This window comes from Lactuca sativa, chromosome 2 (genome assembly GCF_002870075.4).
Source record: "Lactuca sativa cultivar Salinas chromosome 2, Lsat_Salinas_v11, whole genome shotgun sequence".
NCBI classification, from domain to species: Eukaryota; Viridiplantae; Streptophyta; class Magnoliopsida; order Asterales; family Asteraceae; genus Lactuca; species Lactuca sativa.
Window position 1 is genome coordinate 112,959,111 of NC_056624.2, and position 15,145 is coordinate 112,974,255.

A 15,145-nucleotide genomic window follows, 5' to 3' on the forward strand; every position below is an offset into this window, starting at 1 on the left:
CTAACTTGAATTTGTTTTCTCCCGTTTTGTAAATGTCAAAGTATGACAACTATGGTATTCCCAAATCCCATGGAACAAACATTCCGCATGAAGATGATATTCCGCGATTCGATCGAGGAACAAGAGATCATGCTTCACTTCCTCCACCTCCTCCAATTATTCTCCCTAACCCACAAGTTCGAAGGCTTGAAAGGTTCAAGCTCACTCAAGCCCTTTTGGCAAGTAAACATAAAGAAGGAAAGTCGATGTGTGCACACGTCCTAGAGATGAAGTCACACATTGAAAAGTTAAGAATTTTGGGATCCGTTGTCTGTGAGGAGATGGCTGTTGACTGGGTTCTTCAGTCACTTCCTAACTCGTATAGTGAGTTCGTAAGAGAGTACTATATGATGAACTGCGACGTGACCCTTATAGATCTCACTTATATGCTTATTGCTGCTGAATCAGCAATGGTTTGGCGCAATAGAAAAGCAAAGTTGATTGGTGAATCTGCCTTCAAGATCTCTATGGATATAGACAATGGCAACGAAAGACATGCTATGATCGAAAAGTTTGATCATAAGAGAAAGGAAATGTCTGAAGTAGTTCCATGTCCTGTTCCAAAAGAGTCAATTTGCTTTTATTTCCAAGAGAAGGGGCATTGGAGACGAAGTTGCCCTATTTACCTAAGAGATCTAAGAGATGGGAGAGTCAAAACGTATGGATCTACTTTAGGTAAAATCCATTGACTAACTCTTTTAAGCTCCTATTCTAGATTCTTAATACATAATGTAATAAGATTACAATTGATGTTTTGTAGGATCAAAGAAAAGAGAGGAAGCTTAAGGGAAGAAGTGAGCAGAATCTAACCGAGAAGGAATGGATTTCGATCGCATTACTTGAAGATTAGATTCTCGAGCTGCTACTTAGAGTTAGAATTAGATTGCTAAGAAAGATGTATTAGCATAGTTTTTCAATGAATTGCATTGTAAGGACAAATTTTTCCGCAATAAAATAAATTTTGATTTTTATATTATTTATTTATCCTTGCAATGGCATATATGAAAAATTGATGTTTGGATGTTTCTATTATTAGCAATAATGGATTTGATTCTTAATTATGTTATTTGTGGAAATGTCAAGAATTTACCAAATAGGGAGAGTTTCTCATCACCCAAGTTTCAAGTGGACAGAAACTTGGAATCATGCAACTTGATTGCACGATGAATGAGAAATTTCATATTTGGAAATTAGACTAATTCATTGACAAAGTGTCAAGTGAAGGACTAAGAGATCGAGTACACAAAGTTGTGTGTTGATCAAGTCCACCACAAGAGTAACAAAGACATTCGTCATGATTTACTAAAGGTTTAGTAAATATGATTATACTTATAAGATTAAGTGTAATTCTGAATTGATTGAAAAGGTTTAATTCAATAGCAGAACGAATAAGAAGAATCAAGTAGGCAGAAAGATAAAAGTTTCTCCATTCTAAGAAGAAGGGAGAGTACCTTTTATGCTTTATGATAGGTCTTAATGATTAAGAACCATATCTCAATTGATCCTCTAAGTGAGTCTTAATACAATTGTATGTCTAAGAAGAGGAATCAAGAATTGAAGAAATGGTTAAATCAAGAAGTCAATCATACTTCGTTCCAAAACAAGTCTTAGAGTTAAGATTGTGACATTGAGTGAAAAGTATTAAGAAGGTTTATAGCATTCATCAAATGTGGAAAGTTGTGATGTCTTGGATAAGACAAAGACCAACTAGGACCAATTTATGAAGTGTTTTAAACTACACTAACTCTTGAATATTTGTTTGTCAAGAAATGTTTATTGACAAGAGAATCTTATATGTCAAGGAGTCAGTGGGAGTCTTAATGGTCTTGAAAGGTTTCAAGAACAAATCAGCATAAACCTTATCGATCATCACTAGCACACGAGTCGAGGTTTACAACCTATCGTGTTGACACTATTTTCCGTGCCATTCCAATTGAGTCAATTATGCATGTGAGTTCTATGAGTTCTCATTTGAACGCATAAAAGGAAGACACCTTGATCAATGGAAAGTACATTGATAGGAAAGGGTGAGCTGCTTAACTACTTGGAAGACATGGCGGGCAGTTGTGTTACCATGAGGCAAGAAGTCAAGATTAAGAGAGTTCAGTCCATATGAGTTTGAATTTGTCGTAAACTTTGGTTTTGACAAATTCACATGGATAGGAACACATACACCATTAAAATCTAAGTGTCATAAGATTCCCTCCTTCATGAAAATGACTGTGAGGAAACGCTTTCACTAAGAGAGATTTTAAAAAGATAGTGATTGTGAAAATTGTATTCTCGAATTCGATTATGGTTACGGTATCCCTTTCCATGATTTGAATTGTGAGGTTTGGCAATTAGTCTGAATTGTTTAGACACATATGAGCTATCTAAAGGAAAGGTGTATAAGCTTAGATAAAGGATTATCAAAGCATTAGGTATTATAAACATGAACTTAAGAAATTCAATAGGTATTGTTTTTCTGAAAGTTAAGCTGTTTCTAAAAACATGTCAAAGCTAGTGGAAGCATAAGTGTTATGTTTTATAATAATAATCATGAAAGTGGGAGCATAAATGTTATGATTGTATGATTATTATGGAAAGTATTGCAAGTTAGCAATATTAATTATAGAAAACAATAGTTATACTTTGCAAAGTTGCAATAGTTGAAAAGTTGTTTTGCTATAATTAAGGGAGAGAATATTATGCTTCATTTCAATTCTAAAGGCTTAGGTTGGGGAATGTTAATAATTTAGTCAAGGAAACATAGTGTGTTCTCAAATTTCGATTATGATTACGACATTCATCTTCATAGTTCGAATTTTGAGAACGTAGCACATAAAATATTACGGCAGAAGATTGATAAAGTATCAAATATTTATGTAAGACATTATGCATTGTGTCCCATACGCTTCGGGTATAGGATCGATTGCAAATGCTATAATATTTGAACATTCTAAAATTTTCCAAATGTCTAGCACATTTAGAGGGAAAAAGGACAAGAATCGGTTTTGACTAAGATAATTAAACACCTATCAAAGGACAATCCAAAGTTCGCCTAGGATTGGTCGCTTGTGAGTAGTTGGAAGTATAGTATTGGATGGACCATATCGACATTATTATGAATAGATAAGATTCTATTGAGAATGAGTTGTCATATGGTAAGTATGGAAAGTTTTCCATATTGGGAATTGAATATTGAAAATCTATGTCTAGATTAGAAACTTTTATGCAAAAGGATGTTCAAAGGAATGTACTTTGAGTGAGAGACATCACATCTAAGGAATTGTCTTGTAACAATCTCCGATAGAGGACTTTGTAATATCATTGACAATAGTCATTGTGACTTTTTTGCTATGACATTACGAAAGGATCATTTCATAAAATGTTAGAACCTAGCATATTACATAAGTAGCAAGAATTTGATATTCTTTCACTTATGAAAAAGGATTTGGAGTTGTGAAATGAGTATGATTGGAAATGTGTTCATTTGATCTATTTCACAAAGTAAGAACCATAGGTAAACATTGTGTGCATGATAAGAGCATGGGACAAGTGTAATAATTCAAGTAAGAAGTTGATTACCCGAAACAACAAATAATGAGTAATCGATATGGTGATAAATAAAAGGTGTTTTATTTATACTCAAAGGTTTGAGGCCATATAGGATTAGTATTATCATTGTGTTTCACTTTGCATGTTTTGACTTCCTGAATAATTTAATTGGTTAAGAACAGTCAAATTATTCGAACGGTCCACAGTCGTTCATATGTTGGAAGTAGGTATGAATGAAGACTGTCGTGAATTGGTGTGTGGATTGTCTAAAGAGCATTAGACATGAGCAAATGTTTGCTGCAACGTTCATGAGTGCTTATGAATATGATTTGAGCATTGGATTAAAACCACGCTCACTTGGATCACTCCATGAATTGTATCACGAGTGGTTGGTGAGACGATAACATCTTATATTCTTGAAACCGAGATGTGTGAGTTGTATCTAGAAAATCGGTTGCACATTGATAATATGTAAACGCACTAGTAACCTGGTGTTATAAAACATATTGTTGTGTGTGATTCGGTGAGTAAGTGCAAGCGAGCATTGAATCAAAGTTTATTCGTTCCTTTTATCCAAAGTAGGATAAAAGTGATATCTTTGGGCACCTCGATGATTTAGTGATGACAAATGTAAATGCTCGGCCGGGCTAGGGATAATTTGATTTGTTCAATTAGTCAGTCGTCATAAATCAGAAGTCGAGAAATAGTACAGAGAGAATGATTACAAATCATGTCTCATACGATATCTAGAATGAAGGAATATATGATCCCTTATCTAAAGGACACGCGTATCTGATAGGATCAGAGTTGACATCGGCTTTGGAAAGCTACGATTGTAGATCAAGATTTGAAGTCATACGCAGAATAGTTATTAGACTTATCCAAGTGGGAGACTGTTGGATTAGTGTCTAAGTCCATAACTATTTTGGTATGTACTTGACCCGATGGTGCATGGTCCTTTTGGGTTGCCTTCACCAAAGCAACTTGATAGGATGAATTATGGAGAGAAAGGATTAAATATGATTTATTAATATATTATGGGAATAATATATTAAAGGAGAAATCATATTATTTAATTAATATTAGTCAAGAATTAATAAGAATTAAGTTTGTGACTAAAAGAGATTAATTAAACTTACGGGACTGGAACTGTAATTATAAGATAATTGCAATTTGGGCTATGGATTGCCTTATATTAAGGAGTGGATGAATTCTACGGGGAAACCCATTAGAAATCGTCCAAGGCCTTTAAGGAAAGGAGTCCATGGGTTGCTTAGGGCTTAAGCATCCGAATTAGGGTTTCCTTGTTAGATAACCCTAATAGCCTCACTATATATAGAGCCCTTATGCCCCCAAAACGTGGATAAGCTTTCTTCTAGGGTTTCCACATGTTTTGGGCAGCCTCCTTCTCTCCTCCTCTTCATCCTCTTGCTCTTGGTGTTTGTGAGCCATTAGAGGATTGACATTTGTGACTCTAAGCTTTCTAAAGTCAATACAAGAAGGATTTGAGATTGTTATTGCTACATAACAATCAAGGTATGATCTAAACCCTTATTTATATGTTATATTGATTATCATATGCTAGATCTAGGGTTTATAGTCTTGGATAAATTGCATGTACAATAGAGAAACCTAGATCCAAGCATTAGGGTTTGTATGAGCACATAGGATGTTCTTATGACCAAAACCCATCAGTTCCAACTGAACTCTCTAAGTTAAACAAGTTTGCTCTCAGATTACCAGCAGACTTTGGTCCGATGTTAAGCAAGCAACCACTTTGAAAGCCGCCATCTGGGCTGCTAAGAATGTTGAGGTTTAGATCAGAGAGAAGGGTCTGGAGAGGGCAGAAGTTGGTGAAAAGAGAAAATTTGAAGGAACTTCAGGTTCTAACAAGAAAAGCAAATTTTCTAAGTCCAAGAAGTTTGGAGGAGGAGGAGGTGAAGTGAAATGGTGTGAGAAGTGCAAGAAAAAGCACTCTGGGAAATGTAGTGAGGAGGTGACTTGCTTCAAATGTGGAAAGACTGGGCATTATGCCAACGTGTGTCCGTCCAACAAGAGGGTATGTTTTGAGTGCCATGAAGTAGGGCATGTTTTAAAGACTGTCCATAGAGGAAGGATGCAGCAAAGCCCAATCTACCACCAAAGCCGAAGGCGAGAGCCTTTCAGATGCCACTTGAAGCTGCAAAAGAAGAAGTCGATGTCTCTTCAAGTACCTTTCTCGTAAACGAATTGCCTGCCCAAATTTTGTTTGATTCTGGAGCCAATTACTCCTTTATATCGCATGAATTTGGTAGAAAACTAGCTTTTCCTGTAGATAGGCTAGTTAATGCTTTATTAGTCGAGATTGCTAGTGGCAAGTTGGTACCTGTTAATCATCGTATGAAAAACATCCTCATTGACTTGGATGGGAATAAGTTCCATGAGGAATTATTGCCTATCGAGTTAAATGGATTCGACATAGTTTTAGGAATGGATTGTCTTAGTGCCAATGATGCCGAAATATTGTGTAGGAAGAAGATAGTAAAAGTAAACCCGCAAGGGAAAGAGTCATTTATGGTGTATGGAGACAAACGCGGAGTAAATTCTGGGATCATTTCCCTAATGAAACCAGAAAGTGTTTGGCCAAGGGCTGTACATCATATTTAGCGTTCGTGATCGATGCTCAGAAGGAAAAGAAGGAGATGCAGAATATTCCGGTGGTGTGTGATTATCCGGAAGTCTTTCCCGAAGATCTTCCCGGATTGCCCCCTGATCGACAAGTAGAATTTTGTATCGGCTTGTTACCAGGAACGACGCCGATAGCAAAAACACCATATCGATTAGCACCAACAGAGATGAAAGAACTTATGACACAACTTCTGGAGTTATTGGACAAAGGTTTCATTCGACCTAGTTCATCGCCTTGAGGAGCCCCTGTGTTATTTGTAAAGAAGAAAGACGGGAGCATGAGAATGTGCATCGATTACAGAGAGCTGAACAAAGTGATGATAAAGAACAAGTACCCGTTGCCGAGGATCGATGACCTGTTCGACCAGTTACAGGGTTCGAACTATTTCTTGAAGGTCGATCTTAGGTCGGGATACCACCAACTAAAGGTGAGAGAGCAGGATATCGAAAAGACTGCGTTTAGAACAAGATATGGACACTATGAATTTTTGGTTATGTCGTTCGAACTAACTAATGCCTCAACAGCTTTCATGGATTTGATGAATAGGGTTTGTAAACCGTTCCTAGATAAATCCGTTATAGTATTCATAGACGACATCTTGATTTATTCAAAAAGCAAGCAGGAGCATGAAAAGCATCTGCGTGAAGTGCTAGAAGTCCTGAAAAAGGAGAAGTTGTATGCAAAGTTCTCCGGCCAAATGTGAATTTTGGATTCAAGAAGTCCAATTTTTAGGTCATGAGGTTAACCAAGAAGGAATAATGGTTGACCCAGCAAAGATTGAAGCTGTGATGAAGTGGGAACAACCAAAAAGCCCTACGGAGATTTGAATCTTTTTAGGATTAGCTGGATATTACCGAAGGTTTATCCAAGGCTTTTCTTCGATTGCTACTCCATTAAAAACTTTGACCCACAAAGGAGCATTTTATGCTTGGAATGAGAAGCATAAGGAAGCCTTTGAGAAGTTGAAGAAGAGATTGTGTGAAACATCGATTCTTTCGTTACCTGAAGGAGTTGATGACTTCGCAGTTTATAGCGATGCATCTGGAGTTGGGTTAGGTTGTGTTCTGACCCAAAGGGATAAAGTGATTGTGTATGCATCGAGGCAATTGAAGGAGCGTGAAAAGAACTACCCCACTCATGATCTGGAGTTGGCAGCGGTAGTATTTGCCTTAAAGATATGGAGGCATTATCTTTATGGTATTAAATGCAAACTTTTCACTGATCATAAGAGTCTCCAATATCTCTTTAATCAGAAGGAATTGAACATGAGGCAACGATGCTGGCTAGATTTACTCAAGGACTACGACTGTGAGATACTTTACCACCTTGGGAAAGCAAATGTTGTTGCTGATGCTCTCAGTCGGAAGGTAAACCTTGAAAAGAAAAGGCCAAGAGCGTTGAGAATTGAAGTTGTCTCGACAATTGTGGAAAGTATAAAGAAAGCTCAAGAGGAAGCTTTAGAGAAAAATGACCGAAAGGAAGAACGTTTGGGCAAAACGTTAGTATTCGGTACAAACAACCAAGGGTTGAAGGTATTCCAAGATAGGATTTGGGTACCTAAGACGGGAGGAGTAAGAGATCTTCTGATGGAAGAAGCTCACAAGACCATGTACTTGATTCATCCCGGCAGTACAAAAATGTATAGGGATCTAAAGCCCTATTATTGGTGGCCGACGATGAAGCTCGATGTTGCTAAGTATGTGACCGAGTGTGTAACTTGTGCTAAGGTTAAGGCACAACATCAGAAACCGTATGGGAGTTTAGAACCTTTACCCGTACCCATGGGTAAATGGGAAGACATCACCATGGATTTTGTGACTAAACTGCCCAAAACAAGGAACGGTCATGACATGATTTGGGTGGTCGTTGATCGCTTCACTAAGAGTGCGCATTTCATAGCTGCCAACGAGAAATGGTCTATGGATAAACTTGCGAATTATTACGTACGTGAAGGAAATTATGATGCTTCATGGTGTTCCGTTAACGATTGTATCCGATCGTGACAGCCGTTTTACCTCAAGGTTTTGGAGGAGTCTACAAGAGAAATTGGGTACCAAGTTGTGTTTGAGTACAACTTACCATCCGCAAACCGATGGTCAGAGCGAACGAACGATTCAAACATTGGAGGATATGCTGAGAGCATGTACCCTAGAATTCCAAGGCAACTGGGATGAACACTTACGTCTAGTAGAATTTTCCTATAATAATAGTTTCCACTCAAGCATTAAGATGGCACCTTATCACGCTTTGTATGGAGAAAAGTGTCGAACGCTGTCATGTTGGCTGGAAGCTGGGGAAAAGCAGTTTATGGGACTTGAAATAGTCCATGAGACTACTGAAAAGTTGAAAGTGATAAGGGAAAGGATGTTAGCTGCTCAAGATCTACAAAAGAGTTATGCAGACAAGAAAAGACAACCGATAACCTTTGAAGTTGGAGATTCAGTTTTACTTAAAGTCTCACCGTGGAAGGGACTTATAAGATTTGGGAAACGCGGAAAGTTGAGTCCAAGGTTTATTGGACTGTTCAAAGTTCTTCAGAAGATTGGGAATCAAGCTTACAAGCTAGAATTGCCGGAAGAACTGGAGGGTATTCATAACACCTTTCATGTGTGCTATTTGAGAAAGTTTACGGGAGATGTGCCCGACATACTTCCCATTTCTGAATTAAGGTTGGATGAAAACAAGAGGTTGATTGAAGAACTTGAGGCAATCGTTGACCGTAAGACTAACAAATTGCGACGCAAGATGGTCGATTTAGTGCTTGTGCGTTGGAAACATACGAATGCGCCAAATCTCACTTGGGAAACGGAGAGTGACATGATGAGTCGCTACCCGCAGTTGTTTGGTGATATGTGATTCCAGGGACAGAATCATCCTAAGGGGGAGAGAATTGTAACACTCGTGTTTCTAGCCTAGGCATTTATATTTAGGTGATAGTCTAGGTTAATGTTTAGTGCTCATTTTTCGATCACTAAATGAATTAAAAACTTATTTTTTGTCTCCGGATTTTACAATTTACATCATTTTTTGAGCTTAAAAAGTTAAATTTATGTTAATGAATATAATAGACCTAATATTTCCCGGTTGGTATTTTTGTGTCTATTCAGTTGGGTTTTTGACCTGTCTTGCATGGGTTCCTCATCTCTTATTCTATTGGACGATGGGACTTGGGGTTCTTCTTATGAAGTCCAAAGTTCTTAAAGGAATTGATGGCTCATTAACTTGTTTTTACAAGTTCACCTAAGCTTCTTAGGTCCCCTCCTCCTATTCTACAGGTTGGTGGGAGATGGTTTTCATGCACAAAATCCATAATATAGCACCACGTGCTTCTCATTTGAATTGACGGCTTTCATCACCACTTTTCATCACAAGTGCAACTTGAGTTTCTTGAGTTCCCCTCCTCCTATTCTACAGGTTGGTGGGAGATGGTTTTCTTGCACGAAATCCATAATATAGCACATCGTGCTTTGCATCGGAATTGACGATATTCATTTTACTTGTTAATGCAAGTGCAACCTGTGTTTCATGGGTTCCCCACCGCCTAGTCTACGGGTCATGGTGGGAGTTTGACTTCCTCTTATGAAGTTCAAAAATGTATAAGGAATTGATGATTTTTATCTTGTGTATACAAGATTGCCTAAGCTTCTTAGGTCCCCACCACTCATTCAACGAGTCTTGGTGGGAGTTGGACTCATATTATAATGTCCACATGGTTTCAACAAGGAATTTACAGATTCGAAAGAAGAAAAATTCATCACGAGCAATTAAGGCGAATAAAAGATGCTTGATAGATTGACCACGTCTTAGTGTTTTCATCATATCCGGCTCCTTGGGACTCCGATTTAGGTGATTCAGGATGTGTCGAAAACTAGACACAATTATCTACAAGTTTCGTGTTTTGAGTTTTCACTAATTTAGTCGTTTTCCAGTTCAAAGTCGATGTGGAAGTTGGGGTTAGTTTGCTGGAAGAGTTCCAATTCGAAAATAAGGTGCAATGTGGAGGACTAAAGTTGTACAATGGTAAAAGTGAAAGATCAAGGGCTAAAGTTGTTCCATGCGGAAAGTTAAAAGCTAGGGGCTAAGGCTGCACCATTCATGAAAGTTGGAGGGGCAAGATTGTACTTATGCTTTATATATATATATATATATATATATATATATATATATATATATATATATATATATATATATATATATATATATATTTACGTGATCAAATGGGGGATTAAAACGGATGATAAGACGAAAGAAGAAAACCAATGCTAAGAAACCCTACGGCAGAAAGCAGCAGTGATCATCTCTCGTCATCCTTGCTTCTAAAGCTAAATATGAGGGGCACCAATTCAAAGTCAAACCAGTAGATGATGAGACCGTGCTACAACACTCATAAGCAAACGTTATCTGGTGTTTTCTTCCTTGATTATTATTATTGTTTTTATTTTTTATGCTTTTCATTTATTTTCATATGCAATTAGGCACTTTTTTTCGTTTGTTTTAATCAGATAATTAGCGAACAAACATGTTTAGCTTTTATTTTCATATTATCAATTTTTGTTTAATGGAGTAGTAATTTAGTGGGGTTTGGTTGACTAGGGTGAGATGGTAATTTTAATGTAGTTTGTTTTGTTGAATCGATTCTGTTGAAATTGAATGACATATTTAAATGTATGCTTATTTTAAAAATATAAATTTTGACGGGTAACTTTGATTTTGGCTAGCACTTGATCAACGTTAGTTAGGGTTAATTTGCTTGGTTTAAATTTAATATTTACATGCTTATATTGACTTCGAGAGAAGCTTTATTTGTGACATCGTTTAAATATGAATGTGCGGTTTCATTATTTCGCTTAAGCTTAACATAGACGTGTGTTAGGGCATTTTTAACAAAATCATTGAACTTAATGTTTTTTTAAAAATCACGAACTACATAGAGATATGTGTGAATGTTTTTTAAATCGAATCATGAGATCGAGAGGTAATTCATAAATTTTTTTGGTGTTAAGTTATTCGTTTCTACATAATTGGTTTGTCAACTTAATTGCATTTGAAGAACCATTGAACCCGTATAAGTCAACTGAATCCCGTTTTTCTCATAATTGTTAAATCGTTCAATTGTTTTCCTTGTTTGTTTGATTATTTTAATTTTCGTTTTTACCTTGGTGAATTTAGTTTAATTTTATTTTAATTGTTTCCTTAGTTTAATAAAATCAATCACTTTTGCAATCAATTGCATAGTTCACTCTTTCTTAGAATAGGATAGTCCCTATGGGTTCAAGATCTGGTCTTACGACTATATTACTTGCACGACCTCGTATACTTGCGAGTACGCGTTTTTTGTCAACAAGTTTTTGGTGCTGTTGTCGGGGAATATTTTTATTTTTAAGTTAGAACATTAGGTAGTTGTTAGACTCTTAAACATCTTGAAGATATTTTACTCTGGCCGGTCAAAGATTCAGACCACCTGAATTTGCGCTTGATTGGGAGATTGAAAGAACTTTGAGAGGGTTGAGGAGACTTCAGATTCAAGAAGATATGGGAGATATCGGAAAAGAAAGCAATAATGGAAACAGAGGTTTCGAAGGAACAAACTCGCCGATTGTCAGCGGAACAATTAATGCTGACAATTTTGAATTCAAACCCGTGATGTTTCAGATGATCAATAACAATGGTCTCTTTGGAGGTATGCCTAGTGATGAGCCCTTGTCCCATCTGTGTTCCTTTAACCAGATGTGCGGTAATTTCAAACAAAGAGGTATGACGGCTGATGCATTTAGGCTATGATTATTTCCCTACACACTACAAGGAAAAGCTAGAGACTGGTTTGAGTCTTTGCCTTCTGATTCCATCACCACTTGAGAGGAATTAATAGAAAAATTCCTAAAAAGATTATTCCTACCCACGCGAAATGCAAATCTAAGAAATGTCATCACATCATTCTGACAAATGGATGGTGAATCGTTATGGGAAGTGTGGGAGAGATGGAACAATTTGCTGAGAAAATGTCCAACACATCGAATCCTTGATGATGTGAAACTTAAGACATTTTACCAAGGTTTGGATGCTCAAACACGCATGCTAGTAGATACATCAGCTGGAGGAGCATTGCTTACAAAGAGCTATGAAGAGAGTGTGGAGATATTGGATAGAATAGCAACCAATAATTTCCAGTGGCCCACAGATAGGGTACATGCAAGTGGTTCGAAAGGAAGTACACCGGCTGAAGTTCGTCTTGCAGCTCAAAATGATGCATTAGCAGCCGAGTTGGCCACAATCAAGAGCATGATGAAGAATATGATGTCAAGCAATGGGATGAAAGAGAAGAAGGTTGACTTTTGTGCGGTTTGTCAATGCGTCCATGATTATAGTGAGTGCCCACAGAATCCTGAATTTGTATTTTTCATGGGAATTCAAAATTTCCCACGACAAAACAATCCATACTCTGAAACATACAATCCAGGATGGAGAAATCATCCTAATTTCTCATGGGGTGGACAACAACAACAAATGCATCCTCAGCAAGAGCAGTTTCAGCAAAGGCCTCAAAAGCCACCTGGGTTTTATTAAATGCCAAATCAGCAAGTGAGACCAGAAGGAGGTGCATTCAACCAAGCATCAGGAAGTAGTTCAAAACTAGTAGCGCCTTCATCAAATCAAGAGATGTCACCTTTCGAGAAGGCCATGATGGAGTTTATGATCAAACAAGATCAAAAGACCGAGGCACATGAAAAGAATCAAGCAATTGCTATGAGAAATTTAGAAAATCAATTAGGTCATATAGCACAAGCACTGAACTCACGAGAACCTGGAATGCTGCCAAGTAACACCCAAAATCCAGGTAATGGAAATGATAAGAAGCAATGCAATGCCATCACGCTTAGATCAGGAAATGAGTTAACTCCAAAGAATCATGAGTTGCCAGCCACGAAAGATGAGCAACAATCGGTAAGTGTTGAGACTGATAAGAAGAAGCCGGATGTAAAGGATGATGAAAAAGAGTATGTCGAGATTGAGGACATAACTGATGAGGAGTATGGGCAGAAGAAAGTGAACAAGGAAGGTCCAACAAGTTCAAGTCCAAGTGCTGGAAATCAAAAGAAGGCCGAAGAAAAACATGCTCGAACTGGTGCGACAGTTGCACCAACAGCTTTGCCTTTCCCACCTAGGCAAAATAAGTCTAAAGTCGATGATGGGCAATTTAAGAAGTTTCTAGAGATCCTTTCTCAACTTCATATCAACATCCTTTTTGTTGAAGCCTTAAAACAAATGCCCACATATGCAAAGTTCATGAAGGAAGTTCTTACAAGGAAAAGAGTTTGGAGAGAGTTTGAGACTGTTGTAATGACGAAAAGTTGCACATCAATAATAAAAAACAAATTACCTATGAAGAAGGATGATCAAGGTAGTTTCATTCTGCCGTGCAAAATTGGAAAATTTGACAAAATAGGTTTGTGCGACCTGGGTGCAAGTATCAATATAATGCCTTTGTTAATTTTTCGAAAATTAGGACTTGGTGAAGCTAGACCGACCACCGTTTCACTCCAGCTAGCAGACCGATCGATGGTATACCCAGAAGGTAAAATAGATGATATCATTATCAAAGTTGATAATCTTTTCATTCCAGCTGATTTTATCATTTTGGATTATGAAGCTGAAGATGATTGTGGAATAATTTTAGGGAGGCCGTTTTTGGCAACTGCTGAAGCTTTAATTGATGTAAAAAAGGGAGAGGTTACATTGAGAGTAAATGATGAGCAAAAGACTTTTAATATGTTTAAGGCTATCAAACAACCTTCTAATGTGGAAGAATGCTCATTCATACGAGTTACAGATGGATTGGTAGATTTAAAGGAGGTCCACTTGAACAAGGTGACTCGTAACATTGAGGAAAAAAGAGTGTCCATAGTTCAAAGCGTAGTGAGTCGGGTCAATGAGAAGCATGACTTGAATGATAGTGTGGCTGAATTAGATTTGTCATCCCTTGAAAAAGTTTATGTTTTAGAGATGAAGCGGCCTCTAGAACAGTTGGTGAAGGTTAGAAAGAAAAAGATGAAGCACTTGTTGAGGCATAAAGAGTTTAAAATACAAAATCATGAAAATACCAAAATTCAAAAGTCTGGGGATGAGAAATGGCAGGGCAATGAGATTTTGAAAAGAGACAACGAGAGAAAGGATTTTGGTGATCGAACAACAAGAAAAATACCATTTTGGAGAATGAAAAGAGGAAGTGATTGTGCTTCATTTGAAGCGGGTTGAAGAGTAATTTGTTTGTTTTATTTTTTTTAATTTTATTTTTATTAGTATTGGTATTATTGTTTTTGTTTTATTTTTGCTTTTGTTTTATATTTGTTTTTTTTGTTTATTTCAATTATTTTCATTTTTGCATCATTCTTTTTTTTTTATTATTTCTTATTATTTGTTTTGTTCTAATAAATTTGTCGAGTGTGCAGCCATTGTTTGCTATCCAGGTAGTTGGTGATGAAGTGAGAGTCGTGGAAAGGAAAAAGTTCGAGCTATGCTTAGAGATCAACCGTCACAATATGCGTTCTTCGATTATCATATCATGTGAGATGACATGTCATCAGGGAGTATTTTTTTATTCTATTTTTATTGCTCGGGACGAGCAATGTTTAAAGGTTGGGGATGTGTTTAATGCTCGTTTTTCGATCACTAAATGAATTAAAAACTTATTTTTTGTCCCCGGATTTTACAATTACATCATTTTTTGAGCTTAAAAAGATAAATTTATGTTAATGAATATAATAGAACTAATATTTCCCGGTTGGTATTTTTGTGCCTATTCAGTTAGGTTTTTGACCTGTCTTGCATGAGTTCCTCATCTCTTATTCTATTGGACGATGGGACTTGGGCTTCTTCTTATGAAGTCCAAAGTTCTTAAAG

General features: G+C 37.0%; 1 non-coding gene across 1 annotated transcript; it reads right to left on the reverse strand.

Annotated features, from left to right (window-relative positions):
* Positions 1–12,157: 12,157 nt before the first annotated feature.
* LOC111882094 (small nucleolar RNA R71) lies at positions 12,158–12,264 on the reverse strand. The gene has a single exon (XR_002847050.1). It is a non-coding gene; the product is annotated as a small nucleolar RNA R71 (small nucleolar RNA).
* Positions 12,265–15,145: the final 2,881 nt, after the last annotated feature.